Here is a 23,842-nt window from a genome sequence, read left to right as displayed (position 1 = left end):
CTACCTACGATATGTCCATGGGAAATGTACACACACTTAGCGACACACATACTCAAATAGACACACATACATATACAATCATGTGTAGCTTAATGACGAGGATGTGTTCTGAGAAATGAATTGTGAATCAACTTCACCATGTGACCATCAGTCTACTGACACAAAGATAGCTATCATGTCACCATCAATATAACCTCATGCCCATCAAATAGGCAATTGGTCCAGTATGCATGCCTATTTATATCTACTCACATACATACTCATGTACTTACCTAGCCAGAATCCCCATATTATCCTTCTTATCAAAATCTTCGAGGAATAGATGAAGTTTGTATCTCAGTGCTGAGGATGGAACCCAGGGTCTCATGCATGGTAGGCAAGCCCCCTACCCCTGAGCTACATCCCAAGCCCAGATGAAAGTTTTGACCTTCTTATTTTTGATCCTGATGTCTAGGAACGCCTGGAAACTAATGTATACGCTGTAATCAGACGTGTTTTGGAGTACTCATGTTTTCCCATTCCCATTTGATAGTAGTAAGAGTGGATCAGGGCTAAGTCTTTGTTAGCCAATCATGGCCATTTCTTTTTATTTATGTGTTGCTTGTACTGATTAGAAAAATAATAAACCTTTGGGAGATTTAGCAGAATATCCTCCAAAATTCTTGACATTGCTGATTCAGTTAGAGAATTCCTCAGGCATGAGTTCTCACATGAACTCACAAGTACAAAAATTAATGACCTAAGTTAGTTTTAACTTCAAGTCTAAAAGTGGAAAGGGACACACCCCTCATTAAAGAAATATTGCTTCCTAAGATAGGTTTGGTAGGCTTTTTACTCTAAAGAGAATAACTATCTCAGCTTTAAAAACAATATTTTGCAAACAAAATATCATCGCTTGACCTTTCACCAATAAAATTAAATTATTTTGCAAGTGTATGAGTGAGTCTGGTTATTATTTATACTAATCTCTTAGGGGATGTGTTGATAAGCTAGAAAACTAATTTAATTTTTCTGGAAGTTATCTATCCTCAGACTCTGAGGAATACTACTCTGGAGTGTAAGTCTTGCCCAGAAATAGCTGAGAATTTAATATTTTGTTAATATTTTTATTTTTTATTTATCTAATTTTTAATGAGGTGCCAAGGACTGAACCTGGTGCCACACACATAAAAGGTAAGCACTCTACTCCTGAGCTACAACCCTAGCCCACAATTTAATATTTTATAAGACAGTTTATAGGCAGTCATTGAATTTGGTCTACCATAGGAGATAGAACAAGGCTTTCAAAGTAAAAAATTGGGAGCCAATTTCTATCCATTTTTTTTGTGTCACAAGTATATTATAGTTTGGATATGGTAGAATGCGGTTGTGAGGACTCTGCCTCAGAAGGCATTAATGCAGGTCTTGCAAAGTGAGTTCTTGAGAGAACAAGTTGGTAGATGGAGCCAGCCTGCTTTCCTAGTTTCCTTCTGGCTTCCTGTCTTGCCATGAGATCTCTTCCATATGCACCTCTGCCATTATCATACCATTTGCCAGGAGTCCCCACTACAGGCCAAATAGATGGGCTGCCGGCATTATATATGTGATAGGCATACATATCATTGAATTCTTGATTTCTGTCCCACCCCTCTACTTTATAAATTCTACTCTTTTCCAAAACCCACCATCTCAATAGAAGACCCCACCTTCTGTCTAATTGCTTTACTAAAAACATAGCCTCGCTCTTGACTCTAACCCTCCCTCCCTCCCTGACTGCCAGCCAACTCACCAACAAAGTCATGACTGAATAAATACACGAAACACCCCAGCGATTACCTGCCTGCTGGGGAGAGTGCCTGGCATCCTCTAGATCAGAACCTTCTAGGTTTGGACCTCAGAATCACTTCACACTGTTAAAAAGTCTGAAAGATCCCAAAGAAGTTCGTTTACACAGATTATATCCATTTGTCTTTATTCTTAGACATTTTAACTCAGATATTTACAAATATTTATTCATTCACTTAAAAATAAAAACGATTTATTCGACATTAACAGAAATAACAGATTTTTTTTTTAATGAAAATGACCCCATTTTCCAAACACGTAACGAATTACATGGAAGAATGGTTTCTCTTAATGGTTTCGCAAGACTCTTTCATGTCTGGCTGAATAGAGGTCACCTGGGTTTTGCATTGTGTTGTGTTTATTTCATTGAAATGGACAAAGGTGACCGGCCTCACAGAGACAAGAAGTTGAAATGTGAAGAATTTTCAGCCTACGCTAAAACTCTGTGGAGATGGACGGAGGCCTCCTGTTGGTTTCTGCTGGGACATTACTCAGAGCAGTGACTGGGCCACAGGTGTTCTAGGTGGATGGTTCTAGCAGTTGGGTGGTCAATGAACTTGACCGAGTGAGACATGATGAGGTGATAGGATTGAAAAGGTCAATGTATGGGGGGTCTGTGGCTGTGGCTCGGTGACAGAGTGCTTGCCTCGCACATGTGAGGCACTGGTTTTGAGCTTCAGCACCACACACACACAAAAAAAATAAAAAACAAAGTAAATTGTATAACTAATATATATATATATATATATATATATATATATATATATATATATATATTGTCAAGTCACATAATGATACAATGATGTTCAATGATGTTGGAGATGAGGGGAAAAAAGAGAGCAGAGGTGACATGCAGCCAACACATGGGTGTTTGTGTAGGGTGACAAATCTAACTGTGGCTAAGGATGTCATTAATAGAGGGACTCTGTGTGAGGTCAGAGGAAGGAAAGTGTTTTTTTTCTTTTCTTTTGTTTTTTGGTATCAGGGATGGAGCCATGGAGCCACATCCCCAGGCAGCCATTTTTATTTTTTATTTAGAGACGGGGTCTTACTCAGTTGCTTCCAGCCTCACTAAGTGGCTGAGGCTGGCCTTGAACCTGCAATCCTCACACCTCAGCCTCCCAAGCTGCACCACTACACCCAGCGGCAGGCAGGGTTCCACCTGGAATGTTGAGTGTGATTGTGTGTGGAGCGTGCGGATGGAGGTGTCTAGGAGGCGCTGAGTCTGGTGAGTCTAGACACAGAGGTGACCCTGGCTCGATGGCTTGTCATCAGCAACAAGTGGAAACTAAAAGTTTCTTCAGAAAGAACAAGTGGAGCGAGAAGAGTGAGCAAGAGGACAATCAAGTTAGGGTTGAATGGATACCAAGAATCTCCCGAGGTGAGCAAGAAAGAGAACACTCAGGAGGATGGGCCATCCCTCCAGTCAGGTGAGGACGGGGTCAGGAGGGGCCACTCCCACAGAGATGGAGCCAGATAACAGGCGAATGTCCCTGGAATGGTCATCAGTGGAAGGGGCAGGGTGAGGACCACCGGAGCACAGAGGGTGGGATCCCAGACTGGAGGTGCAACAGAAAGAGTAAAAATAACCTTTCTTCACATTTGGGAGAAAATGTAAAACTATGCTAAGTTAAGCAAAGTCAAGGGGATTTGTTGGTTTCGCCTAGCAGAGATTTGAATGTGTTTATGGAGCAAGGGAATGGGATCAGTTGAGGGAAGACTGAAAACATATGTAGGTTATTGATTATCCCAGAATATTCTTGAAAACAAAGAAAAACACTATCTAGAGAGCAGGTAGGGCCTGGTGCAGTGGTGCACGCCTGTCATCCCAGCAGCTTGGGAGGCTGAGGCAGGAGGATCGTGAGTTCAAAGCCAGCCTCAGCAAAAACGAGGCACCAAGCAACTCAGTGAGACCCTGTCTCTAGATAAAATACAGAATAGGGCTGGGGAGGTGGCTCAGGGGTCGAGTACCCCTAAGTTCAATCCCCAGTACTCGCCACCCTCCCCAAAAAAGAGAGCAGGTAGTGTCTTACTGCTCTCTCTTAAACATCACAGAAAATGAACCTCTCAGGCAGAAATCAGGCAAGTTGGAAAGATGAGGAGATTCAGCAATAGGCAACAGCCATTCCTGTGGTAGATGAAGGAAATATTAGTAATTTTTCTACATTTAGTAACATGAGGCAAGAATTTTAAAAATTCCCCCCAAAAAAAGGCAAGTGAGAGAGAAGAGAGAAAAAAGTAAAGATTATGCAGAACAGAAACTATTTTCTCACTTCACTGGTTGCAGGTGATACCTCTGTCCTAGGAAGTACAGGCTGGCTGTGGTACCAAGGCACACACACAGAGGACACTGGGTGAAGTTTGCATTACAGAGAGCAGGTGTGTGTGTGTGTGTGTGTGTGTGTGTGTTTTCTCAATGAATCTCCTCCTTGTTAAAAAAAAAAAGAGCTGAATTAAAGAATGAACTACTTAGGAAACTTTCCCAATTGTGCTCCTTGGAAACTTGGTGCTTCCTGAAACACTAATACATCATGAAAATACAAGAGAGGTGATCGTTAGGCCAATGAATTTGGAGAACATTGAGTCAAACCAAGTCAAGCAGATTTCTCAGCAGAGGGGACTTCTCAGAATTGTCACTATAGTTATAGGCATTGAGAATTATTCAAGTGAGTGATAAGAGTGGGCACCATTTCCCAAACTCACTGAATCACAAGGGCCTTTGTTGTCTTTGAACGTGGATGTACTGACACCTTGGGCCAGTACTGTTGTTCTGCAGAGGGTGGTTTGGGAAACACTACTCCAGAGTGTTGTTAGCCCAGAAGTGCCTACTTGATCTCGGGGCATGACTTATTCACGTAAATGAATAAGACACCCTCCCCCTCTCAAGAGCTCACACTTCAGGCTTATTTCCAAATAGGTACACTATGAATCATATGCTCACCAATAGCAAGATCCAGTTCTGGTGTCATAATATCTGTTTTTGACTTGGAAACACTTATTATCTGTGTGTGTGAGGGGGGAAAGGTCCTTGGGCATAGTGGACTTAAGAACAATGTTTTGATGGATCACTTTATATTTTCCATGAGTTAAGTGATTTTGCTTTTGAGGTCAGAGGCAAGACCAGAGGGAGGCATTGTGACGTTTAGGCCCCGGGAGGAAGAATCTGGTGCCGGTACACCTGCGAGGAACACACCTAGGCCAATGGTCGCTTTGCCCATTCAGAGCCTTTGTGCCATTAGTTCCAAGAAGAATAAGATAAGTTTGTAGAAAATGTGCCTTTTCCATGTTTGCTTAGCACATGAGATTCCTTTATAAGAAGGAGAGCACACAGATTCTTTTATTCATTTGAAATCCAGAATGTGTCTCAATCTAATTTCAGCTAGATGATGGTGGTGGTGGGGGGGCAGCAGGGAGATCACAAAGAGTAAAAAGTATGATCCCCTCTCCTAAGGAGCTTATAGTTGGCTTAGGTGGAGAATTCAGTGAAAAATTAAATGACATAAAATTTAAAAGTTGTCTTACACATTAAATTTTGAAATATAGATATCCTATTTGAAATAAAAAGGTTGTACACAAGATGGCAAGCCTCGATGGAACTGCAGGTGTGCTTGTGGAGTTCAATCACCACCTGCACGCACAGGCACCCCTAGAACTGTGCTACACCAACTGGAAGTCCCACCGAGGCAGGCTGAGGTGCTTCTGAGAGAAATACAGCCCTTCCTAAGTCAACCGACAGTGGAGGACACAGCAGTGTCCACATCCCCGGGAACACCCTGGTCTCCATTCCCAGATGGGCCTGGATCTCAGCAAGTTTCAACGAAGGTCTGGTCTGAAGGAGAAACTTCTTCCCTCCACCTGGATCTCAAGGATCCAGTCTGCAGCCCCGTCCTGCCATCTGGTAGCAGCCCGGCATTCCTGACATGACTGCTGGGTGACTCATTTTCAGAACTCTCAAATAGGTGAAGTGTGCTGTTTTATTTTCATTCCCATTTTTTTCCTCTCCAGCTAGAAAAGCTTCCTGATGGGGCTCTTCCTGGAAACATGATTAATTTGCAGCCCTTGATTAGACTCAAATTCCTATCGAGGGTGACAAACAGGTTGTTTTGTTCCCTCTTTTAGCTGAGAACTCAGGGAAAGAAAGCCGTTTCATGTCTCTCCTGACTCAGAGAGGACCTGGGTGATTTTGTGAAAGTGTTTCAGTCTGAGAGCTGTGCCCCGTGGTTCAACCCAGACTCGCAGCCTAAATTCGTTTTGAAATGGGCCACTAAGAACCTGGGCCAAAGAGATGGTAGAGTAGTCTCCCAAATGGCAGCTGGATGGAGATTTTTTTTTTTGAGCCCTATACCAATTGCTGATATTTATTAAAATGCATAAAACTATGGAATGTAGAGTTTCTCATAGGGATAGAAATTCTAGATATACTAGAACTACCGTGCATCAAGGCATTTAGGTCATGAGAAGTCTAGACAAAAGGGATTAAAAGGAATTGGCAGATGTGAGATCATCGTTTGCCAATGTATAATTTAAGCACCCAGCTTCAGCAAAATTACATTGTGGTTTTAGTAGCATACACCCTTGTCCTGAACACAGTGAGCCTCCTAACTCTATGCCATAAATACCTTTCCCACATGGTGTTATGACTTCTGTCTGATTGATTGGATTAATTTGTATCTCATGCTTTCCGAAATGTCTCTGTAGCTGTAACGGCAGATGACACTCTGAAGTGCAAGTTAGTGGTAAGTTAGTAAATGCATGCAATTATAAACAGTCAACTGCCCTAGAAAGCTCAGAGAGAATTGACTATGATGGGAAAAAATGGAAGAGCATAAAGATGTCATGTATTTCTATAATGAAACATAAATGTAAAATGATATATACTGGGTGAAATGTACATATCAACATAGATATACGGACATACTTCTAATGAACAGTTATAAACATGTATGTTAATAAGCAAACAAAAAAACAGCATATAAGGAGGGAGAAGAGCAGGAAAGTAGGTTATGAGAACAGTAGGAAAATGGTGGCCAACAGTTCAGTTTCAGTTCATGCTGAGCACAGTGGCACAGGGAGCTGTGGAGAATTTGAGAGTATTTTATTTCCCTAATTTACTTTTCCTGAGGATGGAAAATAGAGTGATATTAATTTTAAAGCGCCTGAAGGAAAAAGTGAAGAGGTAGCAATTACCCCAAATCAGTGTGGTTACAAAACCACTTCCTTTCACTGTTGCTAGATTTCTATAATTATGGATAATTTTTCTGGGAAATGAAGAGACATTTCAGAAGGTACTGACAGAGCTAGGTCCTGAGTGAGGAGGAAGACAACAGTCCCTAGACTGCTCTTATTTTTAATTTAGATCTCAGGGTTTTGAGTTCTGAAAAGGAACTCATCATCAGGAAGATAGGTCAGGACTACCTAGACACTCTAGAATTTGGAACGTCCAGATCTATTAATATCAAGAGAATAATAGCACTTCTCCTAAAACAAAAATGCATATTTCTGAGAATATAAGTTGTCCTAGTATATAGCATGAGAGATAATGAATAATATATTTTTGAGGGCTCAAAAGTGAATTATTTGGCTCCTCAGAAACCAGGCCCATTTTCTAATTAGTAAGAGTCAGATGATACCAGGTGGGTGGATGAGAACATTCAATCACAGAACATTAGCTGCCTTCTCAAACTTATTTTCAAATAGTGTGATTATCTATTTTTAAACAATGTGGTTCTATAATTGCTTTTTTTTTTTTTTTTTTGGAGGGAGGTACTGGGGATTGAACTCAAGGGACAGTTGAGTTCAATGGGCTGAGGCACATCCCCAGCCCTATTTTGTATTTTATTTAGAGACAGGGTCTCACTGAGTTGCTTAGTGCGTCACTTGTGCTGAAGCTGGCTTTGAACTTGTGGTCCTCCTGCCTCAGCCTCCCGAGCTGCTGGGATCTCAGGCGTGCACAACGGTTTACAATAATTTGATTTAAAAATGATGTATTTACTGACATTTTGCTCTGAAAATGAGGGTTTAGTATTCCTACCCTCTTCCCCATTCATACTTTAGTTATTAATAATTGACCCATGTCCTCTGCTATGAGTTCATTTTCCTTTTTGTATAGCTGATCATCTTTCCTGGAGTTATTTATCGCTTTACTTTTTGTTTGTTTTTCTGTGCAGCTCACATGAGGTCATTGTCAAACCCACCAATCAATCAGGAAAACTCCTTTTCGAGTAGCCAAATACATGGGTTGAAACTATCGGTTTCATCTTTTTTCTTGGAGTCAAATTTCTGGAACGCTTCTCTTCCTGTTCTCACCCAGATGGGTTGTCCCTGGCCTGCTGCGCAACCTTCCTCTGGGAACATTCCTTCTCTGATTCCTTCTGTTCCCTCGTGGGATTTCTTTCGAGCCTCTCTCTTGTTGGATTGCTTTTTACCTTCCTCCTCTCCTGGCGTTCTCCCTCCTTTAGAAATGTCTTTAATGAATTTCTGGGACTCTTTCCAGAATGATCAAATTAAAGGAGGGCTTGGCAAACCACAGTCCTCAGGACCAATTCAGGGCCTGTTTTTGTATAGCTCATAAACTAAAAATGGTTTTCATATTTTTAAAGGGTTGCTAGAAATAAAAAACAACAACATAAATAGATAACAGAGATCATGTACGACCTTCAAGACCTGAACTATTTATCGACTTTTCTACTACAGTGATTTATAAAGATGACCTGCATTTCATTCATGGATGTGCCAGGGGACCTTTGTTTGTTTGCTTGTTTTATTGTTCTAAATGACTGATTTAATATCTTAAATGTTGGGTTTTCAGTTTCAAGGTTTCTTGAGTCAATTTTGCTATATTACCTATTTTTCCAAAAAATATGTCTTTTTGTTTCGATTGGTTTTGCCAGGATGTTGCTGACAATTTGATTAACATTTGCACAGAATAAACTTTTGGCTTCCTTAATGTATTTAAGTTTTGCTTTCTATTTTACTAATTTCAAATTTAGCTTTATCATATTAGTTGTCTGGGATTTTGTAAAACTTCCAAAATTGGGTATTTATTTTACTTTAAATTTAGCTTTCGTATTTTTCTAATAGCCAGGTTTTGTCTCTCTGCTTCTACATATTGATTTTTTTGTGTGTCACACATATTTTGATATGTAGTACTTTTGATATTGAACAAATCTAGTAACCCACATTCTGATTTTTTTTGGCAATTACCATTTTCTTGAATGATATCATTTATTTCCCTATTTGTTTAATTTGACATTTTTTTCCTACTAAAATGTGAGATCCTTGAGAGAAATTTTCTCATTTGTGTTTTTCATTAATATATACCTAGACCTCAGAACATGGTAAAACTTCTAATAAATCCAGAAAGAGGTGAGCCCCATCTCTCCTTTCCCCCAGGAGCCAATCCCAATTCATTTCAGATGCTTTACTCACATTGGTTCATGAGTCTTTGGAGAAAAATCACTGCATCAGATATTATTTTACTAGAGTAATATGTAATTACAATAATGTGTAATAAGGAAGGACATATTATTAATGATAGGACAGCAGACAAGTTCTGATTTTTGAATTCTACCACCACAATAGGGTGTGACAACTGGGAAGAAGCTTGGTGAGGCAGTATTTTGGGTTTATCATCGGTTGAATCCTACTTTGCAAATTATCATTCACTTATTGTGACTTTGGACGAGTTACTCTGTCACTATACTTCAGTTTCATCACCTATAAATTGATAATAATAACGATAATAGGCACATTATAGATTTTTATGGAATTAAATCAGAGATCTTTTAACAGAGTTGACACTAGACTCAAAATGCCAGTTGGACTTGCGTCCAGTTTCTTAACTTGCTTCAGTCATCTGCATTGGATAAGTTATGAGATCCAAAAGTTCACTGACTTGGCTATGTGGATAGGAGAGTTGAGACTGGAGTTACAGTAGACAGCTGGCTGTTGGTATTTTCATGCATTATTGCTTTCTGGGGGTATTTATATTATATAAGAAATTGTACTGATAAAATGGAAGGTTAATTTATGATGATTCAGGCTTATTTATTTATTTATTTACTGATACTGAGTATTGAGCCCAGGGGCCCTTAATCACATCTGCAGCCCTTCTATGTATTTTATTTAGAGAAAGGGTCTTGCTGAGTTGCTTAGGGCTTCGATCAATTGCTGAGGCTGGCGTTGAACTCCCAATCCTTCTGCCTCGGCCTCCCGAGTCACTGGGATTACAGGTGTGTGCACGGTGCCTGGCATGATTCGGATTTTGATATTAAAAGAAGTAGGAATTTGAAAGGTCAAAGCTTATTTCCCAAGGCCTTGGATTGGATTCGTTTTTCCTTAGACCAAACTGGAAATGCAAAATCAGGTAGCAAACGCTCATATGTGCCAGACTGCAGTTTCTTCCATGCTTCCTCCTCTATTTCTTTTTCTTTGCAATAATACTGGGATCGAACCCAGGGGTGCTTTACCACTGAGCTACACTGCTTCACCCCATCCTCTTTACTTTTCATTTTGAGACTAAGTTGCTGACCTCAAATTTGCGATCCTCTGCCTCAGCCTCAGCCTCCCGAGTGGCTGGGATTACAGGCATCTCGCTTTTCAATGCCTCCTTTGGTAGGGGAGTGGATTTCTAGTTTGCCTTGATGTCAGGTTTCAGTACTTGCTAACTAATAATCACCTAGTTCATTCATGTGCAATAGCCAACCTTCTCCGAATGTTGATGTGCACAGTGTTATTTCACAGTGTGCAGCAAGCTCCTTGACAATTTGGAGCACGCACCCTTTGAATACTGGCTAGAGGCATGTAGGTCAGGAAAGCAGAGCTCTGCTGGACAATGTTCAGCTGCATCCTTCCCCGTGGCGATGACCTTTCTTTGCTTCATTGGCTCCCTGACCAAGGACACATAAAATATTGGATCCCGAGGACTGTTCTGTAAAGCATTGTCAACGGTTTGAGCTATCATTATTGAAACAGCTTCCAACTACTAACATCTTTGAGGTGAGACGTGTGAGGGAGAGTGGGTCAGGCTTCCCTTTTTTCCTGCTGGTGTTTGTTTTTGCCTCTGATGGTATTCCCTGCTCAGTAATATATGCCTTGACTTCGTGACCCGTCTTCCTGCAATAATTCTTTGGTGGAAAAATGCAACAATACAGCCAAAAGTTTGTTCTTCCTCTGACTCCACGAGCCTGGCCCAGAGATCACAGCTCGTATAGTTAGCAATTGCATCTAGGGTTATTCTTTTAACCATTTAGGACTCTTTCCCCAGTGTTGACCCAGTGGGCAGCAGTCTATATCCATATTTAAACTTTGCTTAATTGGTGAATGGTGGAGGGGGACTGTCCCTTGGCATTAATAAAAAAAATAACCTAGTGTAGCAATCTATATTTTTGGAGTGTTAAGCATGGTGGTGGTGCTAGGGGGAGTATTAGCAGATCTGAGAAAGCAGGGAGTATAAAAATCCATTCACTAAAATTATCATAGAAACTTGACAATCAAACTTGTGGAGACAGAAAATAAGGTTAGCACTATTTATTTCACTGTGAATTTTAATGCAGAAAATGGGATGATTCAGGGTAGCGTTTGAGTTAAGGGGATCTGGGGTCATTTTCAGATTCTGCCCTGTACTATCTACAAAGCTGTAGCACATGTCTTGGTTTCCACATACAGAATTATATCAGTTTCATACTAAGAAGAATACTAAGTCAGATTCCTACTATGAAGAGTCAAGTTTGACTTTTATACTGCTATAAAGAATTTAAAAATGGTGCAGCTGCTACAGAAAGAAGGGTGGCAAGCCCTCAAAAAAAATAGAAATAGAATTAGCACATGATCTAGCAATGTCACTTCTGATTACATACCCACAGGGGTCGAACACAGGGTCTCAAAGGGATATTTTTGCACTTCTGTTCGCAGCAACACTATTCACAACAGCCAAGAGGTGGAAACAAGCCAAATGCTCATTGATAATGACTGGGTAAACAAATATGCTGTATGATGGCATACTAAGCAGACTTGGATGAAGGCGTTGGGAAGCTAGATGCCTGTAATCCCAGCCACTCAGGAGACTGAGGCTGAGGCAGAGGATCGCTGGGTGATGGCATACTATGACTTGGATGAATCTGGAGGACAGAATTCTAGGGGAGGTGAGTCAGACATAAAAGGACAAGAACTCTATGATTCCACTTATGTGAGGCACCCAAAATAATAACAATCATCTCAGCTTTCAATGGCAAATGACCACACATTCCCCAACAGGGGACTGTCTCAATAATGGTGCATATACAGGTAACGGAAGACGATGTAGGTCTAAATACAAGTGATGAGAAATCGCTCCTGTATAAACAATTCCCAAGAGGGTAAACAGTAAGAACAAAAGTAATCTGCAGCAGAGAATGCATAGCATGATCTCTTTTTCGTAAGACATAGGAAATTTCGAACATGTATTTGTGTGTGTGTGTGTGTGTGTGTTTTTAAATATTTTTAGTTATTGAACAACAAAATGCCTTTATTTATTTATTTTTATGCTGTGCTAAGAATCAAACCCAGCGCCTCACACGTGCTAGGCAAGCACTCTGTCACTGAGCCACAACCCCAGCTTCTATTTGTGTGTGAGTGTGTGTGTGTTTTAATTTTAAGAAAGAAGTTCTGAAAGAATACAAAAAATAAACCCTCATACAAAATTTATGGATGGAGTAAACGGGGCAAGGGTGTAAATGAGACTTTTTGCTGTTTTCCTTTTTAGAATTAGATTTTTTTAAATATGATAATGTATGGCCAATCTTTTCTAAAGATAATATGTGAAAAGAATTTCAAAGCTGGAAAGCTTTAAAAGATGTCAGAGGACATTGATTACTAATGTGCAAACAATTGCATGTGTTATAGAGGTTTGGTTAATCAATACATCATCAATAGAGTTTTTTTCTATGTATGCTTAAAGAGAAGATTCAGTTTATTTAGCCTGTCTCCCCCCAGGTTCATGTAAAATTGAGCAATTTTGATTTCAAATCTCAAATCACTTCTTTTTAAGATCTCTTCTGTGCTGATAGTTTGATTCCTAAATTTCAGTTGGAAGCGATGGCTATCAGTCTGTGGCACCTGCCACCCCACTGACAGCCAGACCTGTTATAGCCAATAAGGTTGGCTGCAAATGTCATCCTGAGTTTTCACTGTTCTGTCTCTCTTTTCTTAGCTGGAGGGATCATCTCCCTAAGAAGGACCTCTCTCATTCTCCTAGGGAGAACGTTCTCAGTCGGGGGTGCTTTTGTCTCCCAGTAGATTTTTGGCAATGCCTGCAAAAAAAATTTTTTTTCCCCATGACTATGGAGTGGGTTGTTATTGGCATCTGCTAAGTTAAGGGGAATTGCTAAATTTCCTAAAATAAATAAGACCGACTCCGACAACCAAGAATTCTTCAGTCCCAAATGCCAGTAGTGTTGCCAAGGTTGAGAGACTGTGTCTTGGGAGAAATGGCCCTTTCCCCAAGGCCTTTAAGAGACCAGAAAGTCGCTAAGGTGGATAGGAAGAACCGCTAAATGGAGAAATATCAGGCCATGGCCAGAGATCCCTCATGACTCTTCTCAAAATAACCTCTGAGTGCCTTAGCTCAGCCCTTGGATTCCCCAGGCTTCTCTTGTTCCCGGTAGACTATGGATTAATGAAGGCGTGTTCTTGCTTTCATTTATTATGGTATAAGACAGGACAATTCCCAACAGCCTGAGCTCTATTTTCCTAATAACGTCACCCTCAATATGGGTTCTGCTACCTCAAATAGGATGACCTTCTAAGCCCAGCCCCTGACACCCCCAAACCAACGACTCACTTCTGTCTCCCCAGTATGCTTTGTATGTACCTTTGGTTTGACATGGAACACATTCTTAGTGTATGAATCTGCTCTCTGTTTTGTGGTGTGAGCTCCTTATGTACCCTCTCCTAGTTAATAAGTGGGATGGCATCGAATGAATTAAAAAGCTTCCGCACAGCAAAGGAAACAATTAGGAATAGGAAGAAAGAACCCCCAGAATGGGAGAAAATCTTTGCTAGCAACTCTTCTGACAGAGGATGAATATCCAGAATATATAAAGAACTCAAAAAACTTTACACCAAAAAAATCAAATGACCCAATTAATAAATAGCCAAATGAATTAAACCGGCTCTTCTCAAAAGAAGAAATACAAATGGCTGACAAGTATTTGAAAAAAAAAGTGACTAATATCATTAACAATTAGGGAAAAGCAAATCAAAACTACCCTGAGATTTCATCCCACACTAGTCAGAATGGCAGCCATCACAAATACAAATAATAATAAATATTGGAAAGAATGTGAGAAATAGGAACACTTTTATACAAATATGTAATGAAAATCCTATCAGTAAGTACAATTATAATGCACCAATTTAAAAAAAAAGCAAAAGAAAAAAAGAAAATATACTCTTTTCTATTCCTTTAAATATGGAAAAATTCTCAGTAAATATTTGTTAAATCAGTAAATGACATCAACTTAGAATGTGGAAACATGTTCCCAGGAGAAAAACTATATGACACATTTGATTATACTGCTAATAAAGCCACATTTTTTTGGGGGGGAGTGCCCCGGATTGAACTCAGGGTCACTCAGCCACTGAGCCACATCTCCAGCCCTATTTTGTGTTTTTATTTAGAGACTGGGTCTCACTGAGTTGCTTAGAACAACCCTCAGTTGCTGAGGCTGGCCTTGAACGTGATACTCCTGACTCAGCCTCTGGAGCTGCTAGGATTATAGGTGTGTGTCACTGCGCCAGGTTAAAACCACATTTTTAGTATATAATCTTTTCTTCAATAAAATGTAGTCAACCTAAAACAGCCCAGCTTCATGAAAAAGGCCATAATTTATGATATTAGTGGTCATTTCATAGGCTTCTGACAATTTTCTTCTCAAGAATTTTGTTTTACGCTCAAATAGTCGAAGTTTCATTTTATACAAAACACTATGTTATATGCTTTAGCCCCATGAGGGTGTATTAGGTATAACTGTGGTTGGAAATACAAGGTGTCTTAGTCTTAAAAAGAGGAATATATAATGAGAGGAGAATATGTAAGTAACACATACTTGAAGTGCAGAGTTCTACTGACATTGAAAAGGCAGTCTTCAATGAAAAGTTTGTTCTTGTCACTGCTGATAAAGAATGGTTGGGTTCCAAGAGATAGAGCTCTTTCTGGATTGAGCTGCAGAGCAATTTGATGAGTGAGAAAGAAATCTGTATGTTTGTTGGGGGAAACAATGAATCAACCAGTCAGGCTGGACTGCATCAGGAAAGGATGTGGTAAACAGGCTGAAGGAAAAATGGCGGCCAGGATCTCTCCCTATTGGTGCTTCCCACTTCGGGTTGGACTCTGATGGGATGCACCTGGAGGCTACTGTGCTGGCTCAGTGAGACCATTCAATTCCAGTCATAGCACCATCACCAGTGTGTCTGGAGGGTGCTTTCAGGAGACCTGAGCAGACAGCCTGTGTCTGCATCTTGGTTGTCAGAGTGTGGTCCCTGGAGCAGCAACATCAGCATCAGCAGGGAGTCTATTCAAAGCACAAATGTGAGTCTCCATTCCAGACTGACTTACTGCAGGACACCTTATGGGTAGTTAGGGAAATCTATGATTTAACAAAGATTCCAGGTGGTTCTGATGTCTGCCAAAGTTGGAAAAGCACTGGTGAACCGTAAAGGTATCATTAAGAATATTATTTCTTATTTACCCAGTATCATTTTTTTTTTTTTTTTGTACCTAGGATCAAACTCAGGGGCACTTGAATACTGAGCCACATCCCCAGCCCTATTTTGTATTTTATTTAGAGACAGGATCTCACTGAGTTGATTAGCACCTCTCTAAGTTGCTGAGGCTGGCTTTGAACTTGCAATCCTCCTGCCTCAGCCTCCCGAACCACTGGGATTACAGGCGTGCACCACCTACCCGGCCCCTAGTATCATCTTCATGGGGATGTTGAAGACACATTTCTTAGTACCTTTTTGGTCCTTTCTTGAGCATTAAAAAGCAAAGCCAAAACAAAAACAAAAAGCAAATTAAAAACCAAATCACCTTAGGAAGAGAGTCAATTGTGTAACTGAGCTTTTATCTTTTCTTCCTTGACTATTAAAAAGATAAGAGTCACATGGATATTTCTCACAGTGGTTTCCATTGCCGTATTAGCCTCTCATGTTTATATTCCTATATGATTTCTCATATACAGATGGTCCCAAACTGAATGATAATTTGACTTACAAATTTTTTACTTGACAATGGTGTGAAAGCAATATGCACGCAGTAGAAAACCTTCTTGGAGTTTTGAATTTGGATCTTTTCCCAACCTGACCGTATGTGGTCCCCATCCTTTCTCCCGTTGCTGGGCAGAAGCAGTGACCCTGGCTCCTAGTCAGCCCTGGGATCACCAGGGGATACAACCCACACCCTACAATGTGCTGTGGGGTGAACGTGATGTTTGGTAAATCAGATGCATTAAATACATCTTAGATATATATGGCATCTTCACTTTGCCTTGGATATACTGGGACACGACTCCATCCTAGGTTAAGAAGCATCTGTATATTTGATTTCTCCATCTTGTAATTAGTGATTTCCTTGTTATTTAATTTAAACAATATATAGAATGCAAGCATCTCAGTGTCTCCTGGAACTATTTATCACCTATCTTTCAAAGCGAGCTAGGATTGGGCCATGTGAAACTCCAGTTTGAGTTACAATGCTCTTTCCTTCTGCTCTCAACATGGATCTCCAATTTATCTCTCACCTTTGGACATAACTGGCTGGAAAACAAACAGGAAAAGGGTAGTGAGTAGGGGGGATCTTTAGGTCATCCCTGGCTTCCAGAGCTTCTTATAGGAGGGTCTTGGTCACCTTAGCCCTTGGCCCACTGAGTCACTCCTATGACAAGACACAACAGTGGATTTATTTTCCTGCTTGGTGGTTGTCTCAGAAACATTACCTCATGTGCACAGAAGATGTGTTCCTTAAAGGTTGCACATAACCTGAACCACGTTTACACCCTAGGCCAATGTTTAATGGAATCTTATGGTGAATTCTTCAGTACTACAAAGAACTGGCCTCACCTGTAATTCGTTGGACTTGAAATCAGATTTATTGAAATCCAGAATTTATATGTAGTGAGAATTACTTGCGTATGTATGGCTTATGGTACTCTAAATCTGCTTTTTTTTTTTTTAACTACAAACCAAGATAAAAGAGTTTCTTCACATTGATCAGGAATTGTTTTTAAGAAAGATAAAGGGGAAGGCCTGAGAATCAAAACTGCAAAAATTAGGAATAAAAGGTGATGTTTCTTCACTTGCAAAAAAAAAAAAAAAGAGTCTGGTGAATACAATGGAGCTTTTGTGAAGGATTCATGTAGCCAGACTTTTTTTTGTGTGTGAAAACAGAATTAAGTCAAGCCACACCACTGCATACTAGGAATTTTTGGAAACCCAGTGGAACATTCCAAGATAAAATATGAGGTCATTTCAGGGCTTGAGGTGGGGCAGAGTGAGCTCCTTGGGTCCTCAGATGGCCGCTGCTGGTGCTTTTCAGAGACCTGACATACGTACTCGTGCAGGAAGAATGCGGAACGTTTCCTCAGGAATCATTGTTTGTTCATTCAACAAACATTTACTGAGTGCCTACTATGCGCCGGCACTGTGCTAAATCCTGCAACGTGGCAGGAAAAAAAAATAGACAGAGGTCTTGCCCCATGGAGCCCGCTGCATTCCTGGAGGCCAGCATTCCTCGGCTATCCTGGGGCAGGGTGGTTTTGATCTGGCCATTCTGCTGCTCTGACTCTTAGTCGTGCCTTCGTAAAATGAAACTGCTTGACTAGATGATGTATCTCCAAGGATGTCGATGATGACCAAGTCAGGGAATGAGCACTTCTTTTTTTTTATCTTGTATTTTATGGGTGCATGATAATCAGGCATAATAGTGGGAGTTTTTTGTGACATAGTCCTACAGGCACATAGCATAATTTGGTCAATTTCATTCCCCAGGACCTTCCCTTTCCCTCCCCTCCTTCCTCCCCCACCTGCCCCTACCTTTACTCTGTGAGTACTGTTTGATCATGTAAAAGAACTGACATGTCCAGAGTTTCTAGAGTGTCTAGTGAGTCGACTGGAAGAGGGGTCTGGGGAGTCGGTCTCACAGTTACGTTTGCACAGCCACAAGAGTGTTGAGCTGAGGTTGGGGCCCGAAGAGGAGGTGCAAATGGAGACCAAAGCTCCAGCACCTAGCCACCCTCTAGGTACCTAGGTACTCTTCAGGTTTTTTTCTTCCTTTTCCTTTTTTTTTATGCCTTTTCATCTGAGTCCACTAAGTCATAGTTCAAAGGAGGAGAAAAATGAACTTGTTCCATTCCATTTTGGGAGACAGAGTGAGAAGAAATGGAAGCCTGCCCCCAATTCAGAGTTGATGAGAGATGAAAAGCAAACTTGAGTTATCCTGACGGTGTCCGGATCTGGGAGGAGAGAGGAGAGCAGGCGGAGCTCTCGTGCAGGGCGCGGACTCTCCTCTCCTGGAGTCCATGGAAGCACTGGGCTAAGGGCGCCTTCCAGAATCATCTGCGCCTGGAACCATGAGTGAATCCATGCCATCCGAGAAGAACTTCTCTGATTTTCAGAGATCTTCAGGAATGGTAGCGACATTCCTGCCCATACATTTTTGATGTTCAACAAATCTCCTCCTCCTGATTCACCCAGGTCTCTCATTTGGTAATTCATCTCTATGCTCTTTTTCCTCCATGTGTTTTATTGACAAAAGAAAAGGGAACCCACGGTATGCTTTCTCTCCCGCCAAACACTGCACACCACCCATGCTTAGGAAATAGTACCAAGCTGTGCACTGGTGACCTCGAGGAAGCATAAAGTTTGTTATAAACCCCAAATGACTTTCTACCACTCTTATTTTTTTTTTTGTCTCTGTGCACTGCCTGGAACCCAGCATCAAAATCTTCCCTAAGTTCCTCCCCACATTGAATAAAGTCATTCTGAATTTTAATTTTCTCTGGGTCAGCCTGGGGTCATCCATTAACACAGTGGACACAAATACATTCTTGGTGCCATCATTGACTTGATGTTGAAAAAATGAAGCCCCCACAGACCTGGGACCTCCCCCAAAGATAGCACTCCCCCCACATATCATCACATGTCTTTCTTGGACTCATTTACACTTTGTAGCTCTCTTGTTCAGGAATTGCCTGGCTGGTCCCTGAGGCTCTGGACATCTGCTTTCCTAACATTAATTTCATGTCCTCTTTCATATCCCTCCGCTCCCTCTTACAGAGAATACGCCTTGACACCAGGGAGCATGTTCCATGGGCTTGTTTCAATTCTTTCAAAGCTTCGTGCAAACCTCTTTAAATCTGTACAAATATCACTGATTTGCAGAGATTCACTGAGGACTTGTTACTGAGCATGCAAACAGCTTTTCAGAGGAAAAGCACATGGCGTTACGTTTGTGTCTCTTGTAATCCAAGAGGATGAATCAGCGCCGCAAAATATTCAATAAAAACAGCCACTCATTAGAGAGGAGTTTACTTTTAGGCAATGGGGCCTGGGAGATCCTTTTGCCAGTTGGAACCTAATGCCTTGTTTGAGATGGTAGACCCACCCTGCCTCTTTGGACAGAGTGCACAAGGATGAGATGCAGTCAGAAGACAATTGAAACATCAAATGGTCCCCAGTTAGGCAAATGGTGCTCTGGAGTTGATTTCAATGGGCTCCCTCACCTGTGACTGCTGTGATGGAAAGGTTGCTGAAATGTTCCTTTTATTTTTAACAGGTTTTGCCAACAGAGGTCCTGTATTTACTTCCACTGGTGCTGCATTATAAACTGTTCAAAAGGAGTCCACAGCAAGTTCTGGAAGCCAAGGTCCGAAACACCCCAAGAGCAATCTAACCACACACAATGACACCATGGCACCCCAGGAAGCAGATCCAAGTTTCTTGCCTCATAATTGGTGGCTCATCCTCTTACTAACATACCATGTGTTAGGAGGAGGCACATCTGGGTTCAAATCCCTGTAGATATCTACCTGTAGATAATGTGACCTTAGATAAAGCACTTCTCTGCACTTCTGTTTTCTTTTCGGTAAACTTGTAACAATAAAAACCTACCTCAGAGAGTTGTTCTGCAGATCAATAAAGAAATGACATAGCATTCCATGCACATGTGTCAACCAAACAGGTACATCTTCAACGGATGAGGTCATGATTTGGAGATTCTGTATTCTAGAGAAGTATTTCACACCTCTTCTGACATAGTCACCTTATTCACAATCCATATTCCTGGGGTTCAACTTACCATCTAGTGAGGCTACATAGGCGAGGAAGCTAGGAAGTTGTGTTTTTAAACAATGCCCCAGTAATCCTTCTGCTGGGACAAACTTGGGGAGAAACACTTCCTCCCGGGGCCAGGTAGTATTTTATGGTTTCTTGACCCCAGGAAGCCTACTGATATCAGTCTTAGAAATCTGGCTAAGAGAAAAAGGAGGAATCTACACAGCTCAAGATTTCTCAGAAAAAATGTTCTATAACGCATTTCCTATGGGTTTGGTTTGGAGGAATTTATATTATTTATTCTATTATGTGTATGTATTATTACACAATAGTATTACAAGGGGTTTGTTTTTTAACCTTTGAGATGCATACAGGTGGTGATTAAGAAAGACAAGAGAATGAGCCATAAGAATCAACTAAGATACTTTTTCTTAAGGTCTACATTAGTTTTCCTTTTGTTGGTGGTGCTATTGTTTACTTCTTTACAATTGCTATCTTTTGTCTTGAGCTTCGTCCCTTCTAGGAAAGAAATTAGCCAAAACATGGAGGATAAAAGTGGAATCCAATACCCCCATGTTTTAGAGGGTTGAGTCCCTCAAACCTGCTGGGTTAGGTCTGGCAATGTACGACCTGTTTTACCCATATCCACCCTTAGACAAGGTCGTATCTCCTTACGGGTGGAGTAAAAGATCTTTGAACAACAATTTTTTTTTTCAGGCACAAAGAAGACAATAAGCATTTTAAGTTAGCTTTCTCATTTGGTGCCTGATCCAAATGTCAGAACACCCAATGTAGAGGAAATAACTATATAAGAACTGTTTCATTAGGGTGAAGTGGGATTTGAGGCTGTCCAAACTCATGGAAAGCATGCTCTAACTCTAAATTAGCTTACCTCTGCTGTTCACCAAAGGCCCCCTTACCCACGAGGGATGCTGAATCTGAACTCTAAATTAGCTTACCTCTGCTGTAGACACCTTACCAAGGAGGGATACTGAACCTGTAAGCATACACCCGCCCCCAAGCTGCCTTTGATGCTGGATAATTAGGAAGGGGTTTGTGAAAGGCCATTGTCAATGATAAGGGTCAGTGCTAAGGAGCAGGCTCCTGGAAGCAAGCTGCTCTGTTTAGCCAACACAAGAGATGCCAACCAGATCCTGGTGTTCTGTTTGGAGGGGATGGACAATGGAGGAACTCACCTGTGGAGCAGACCACACACACCTGGTATGCCGTGTGCGCGACTAAAGGAGATTCCATTCACATGTGTCAACAAAACAGGAGCTTTTATTTCTGAAAATGCTCGTGGAAATCATCGTAGGCTGCTTTCTCCGGCGGGAGTGACAGCTATACCTGAGTTCTAGCCAGTCTCAGCAGGGCTCATTGTCTTAGTATGAAAAATTTGTTTAAATATTAAACAGTGAAATCTGCCTGGTCATTAAAGCCCATAAAAAAAGAGAACAGGACGGAAATTGGTTAGTAGTCTTAGACGTTGGCCCGTGGAGAGGCCTGGGTGTCATTTGTCTTGGTGACATGCCGTCCACCCAGAGGAAGCCTTGGGCATCACAACCCCAGCTTCCTTCTCACACCATGTTTACAGAGCCGTCGTGGGACGTGCCTCTCTTCTCATAAGACGTGTGCAGGCCGAGGACAACCACTGTCAGTTCTCTGAAGAACCTTCTTGCACGTCTGGATTTGCAATTTCTATTTGCTACCTACAGAATGTTTCAGTCTGGGAGTGATACACGGAGTTAAAATGCTTTTCAAAAACCAAATACAAGTCCGTTCAAATTTGCCAGGGCATTTGTTGGTGGGCTGGTTTTCAATTCAATTGAACTCAACTCAATTCAAAAACATTAATGGACGCCCACCGTGAACTTATTTAACTGAATAGGAAGGTGGATCGTGGATCGAGGGCTTATTCTGAGATGGCAAGTTAATCAATATGGTTATCTGTCACTCTATTGATCACTGATACATTCTCAAGGGTCTTCTAACTTTCGTCAAATATAGTCAAATGTAATGATAAACAAAGAACAAAAATACTAGGCCATATTTATAAAGAAGTGACCTAGTTAAATTGTAACTTTCTCAGCAATGGGTGGTATTTTCAGCAGAATACCAAGAAACAACATGAAATCATTATGATCATATTGTGAATAAAGACATGAGGATTTCTTTCAACACCTTAAGCAAAGACAGTATACAGATAACATCGATGAGAGACGGCTGGTTTGACAAACATACTTGATGCTTTTGCATTGAAATATCGTCATTCAGAGTTGGTACAAGTGTATTTTGCCTACGAGGCTTCAGATAACATTTTTTTTTTTTTTAGAATCTCATTAGCAGTGATGTGATTTTACTTTGTGACACAGATGAGGTTGGCTGTCCCAGTTTTCTTTATTTAAACAATTACTTAGCACCCACCATGTGTCAGGTACATTCTAGGTGTAAACTGCAACCAAACAAATATCCCAAAAAAGTGTGGTGCCCTGGAAGCCAAAGGGAGAGAGTATGTCTGAAAGAACAGGCAGATAGACCCTAATGCTGGTGGCGGTAGGTCACATGGCATGGTACTGAGACTTGAATTTGGACTTGGCCTTGGTACATACAAGGTCACTGGTAAACCTGCCAAGAACAGTTTTAATGGAGCTGTTGGAGGAGGGATGGGGAGGTTGATGACTTGACTGGAGACGTTTAAAAGGGAACAAGAGAAGAGAAATTGAAGAAACTTCTGAAGGAGTTTTGTTTCATGGAGATGTTAAAAAACAGGGCAATAGAAAGTTTGGTCATGAGAAAAAAAATTTATAGATGAGAGGAATAAAAGCATTTTGTAAGCTAATGGGGATGAATCAACAGGGACAGAAAAGTGGATGGCAATGGAAATCGGAGGGAAAAGGTCTTCTGCTCCTTGTGTGGCTGTTTGAAGACTCAGATGATAGAAGAATGTAAGAGCTATTATATTAGCTACGAGGGAGAGATAAAATTCCAATTGTGAAACCACAGTAAGTAAAGGGAATCTAATTGTACAAGTGGCGGATTGGAAAACCAAACCTACACTATGTTCAAATATGAATAAATTTGCTGATTTCATAGTTTGTCACACTTAAGTGTAGCAATTTGAGCTCTGTCTTAGAGATTGTAAGCATATTGTTATATCAGTATCTTATTTATCTAGATGTTTGGGGAATAGTGTGTTTTGGCTGAGAGAACTGTGCTTTAAACTAAAGTGGGTGATATAAAATATACATAACCCTCAAACTGCATAAAGCAGACTCAAGTCTTGATTTAACCCTGCTTAAAGTTGCAAGGAGTCTAATGGTTAATGTCACAGACACTATTGAGGGAGTGTATGTAAGGGATAGATTCATTTTTTACTAACCCTTTTGTATTTATCTGTAAAGGGCCAGATCATTTTAGATTTAACTAAAGATGATTTAATAACTCTACCTTTCTAGTTGGAAAGGAACCACAGACAAGGGAGAAATTGGTGATTGGTCAAATTGCATAAATTCATACCCAGATTTTTTTCATAGACAATACATAAATGAACGAGCATGTTCCAATAAAGTTCAATTTACAAATCTGGAATAAGGGCTGGATTTGACCATGAGCAGTTGTCTGCTAACCTATTTATACAGTATGATTTGCTTTTTTAAACAAACCTTAATATTGGATAACACACATTGTGGTTAAGGCTTTAGAGCCTTGGATG

This window comes from Urocitellus parryii, chromosome 8 (genome assembly GCF_045843805.1).
Source record: "Urocitellus parryii isolate mUroPar1 chromosome 8, mUroPar1.hap1, whole genome shotgun sequence".
NCBI classification, from domain to species: domain Eukaryota; kingdom Metazoa; phylum Chordata; class Mammalia; order Rodentia; family Sciuridae; genus Urocitellus; species Urocitellus parryii.
This window is presented reverse-complemented; position numbering follows the sequence as displayed.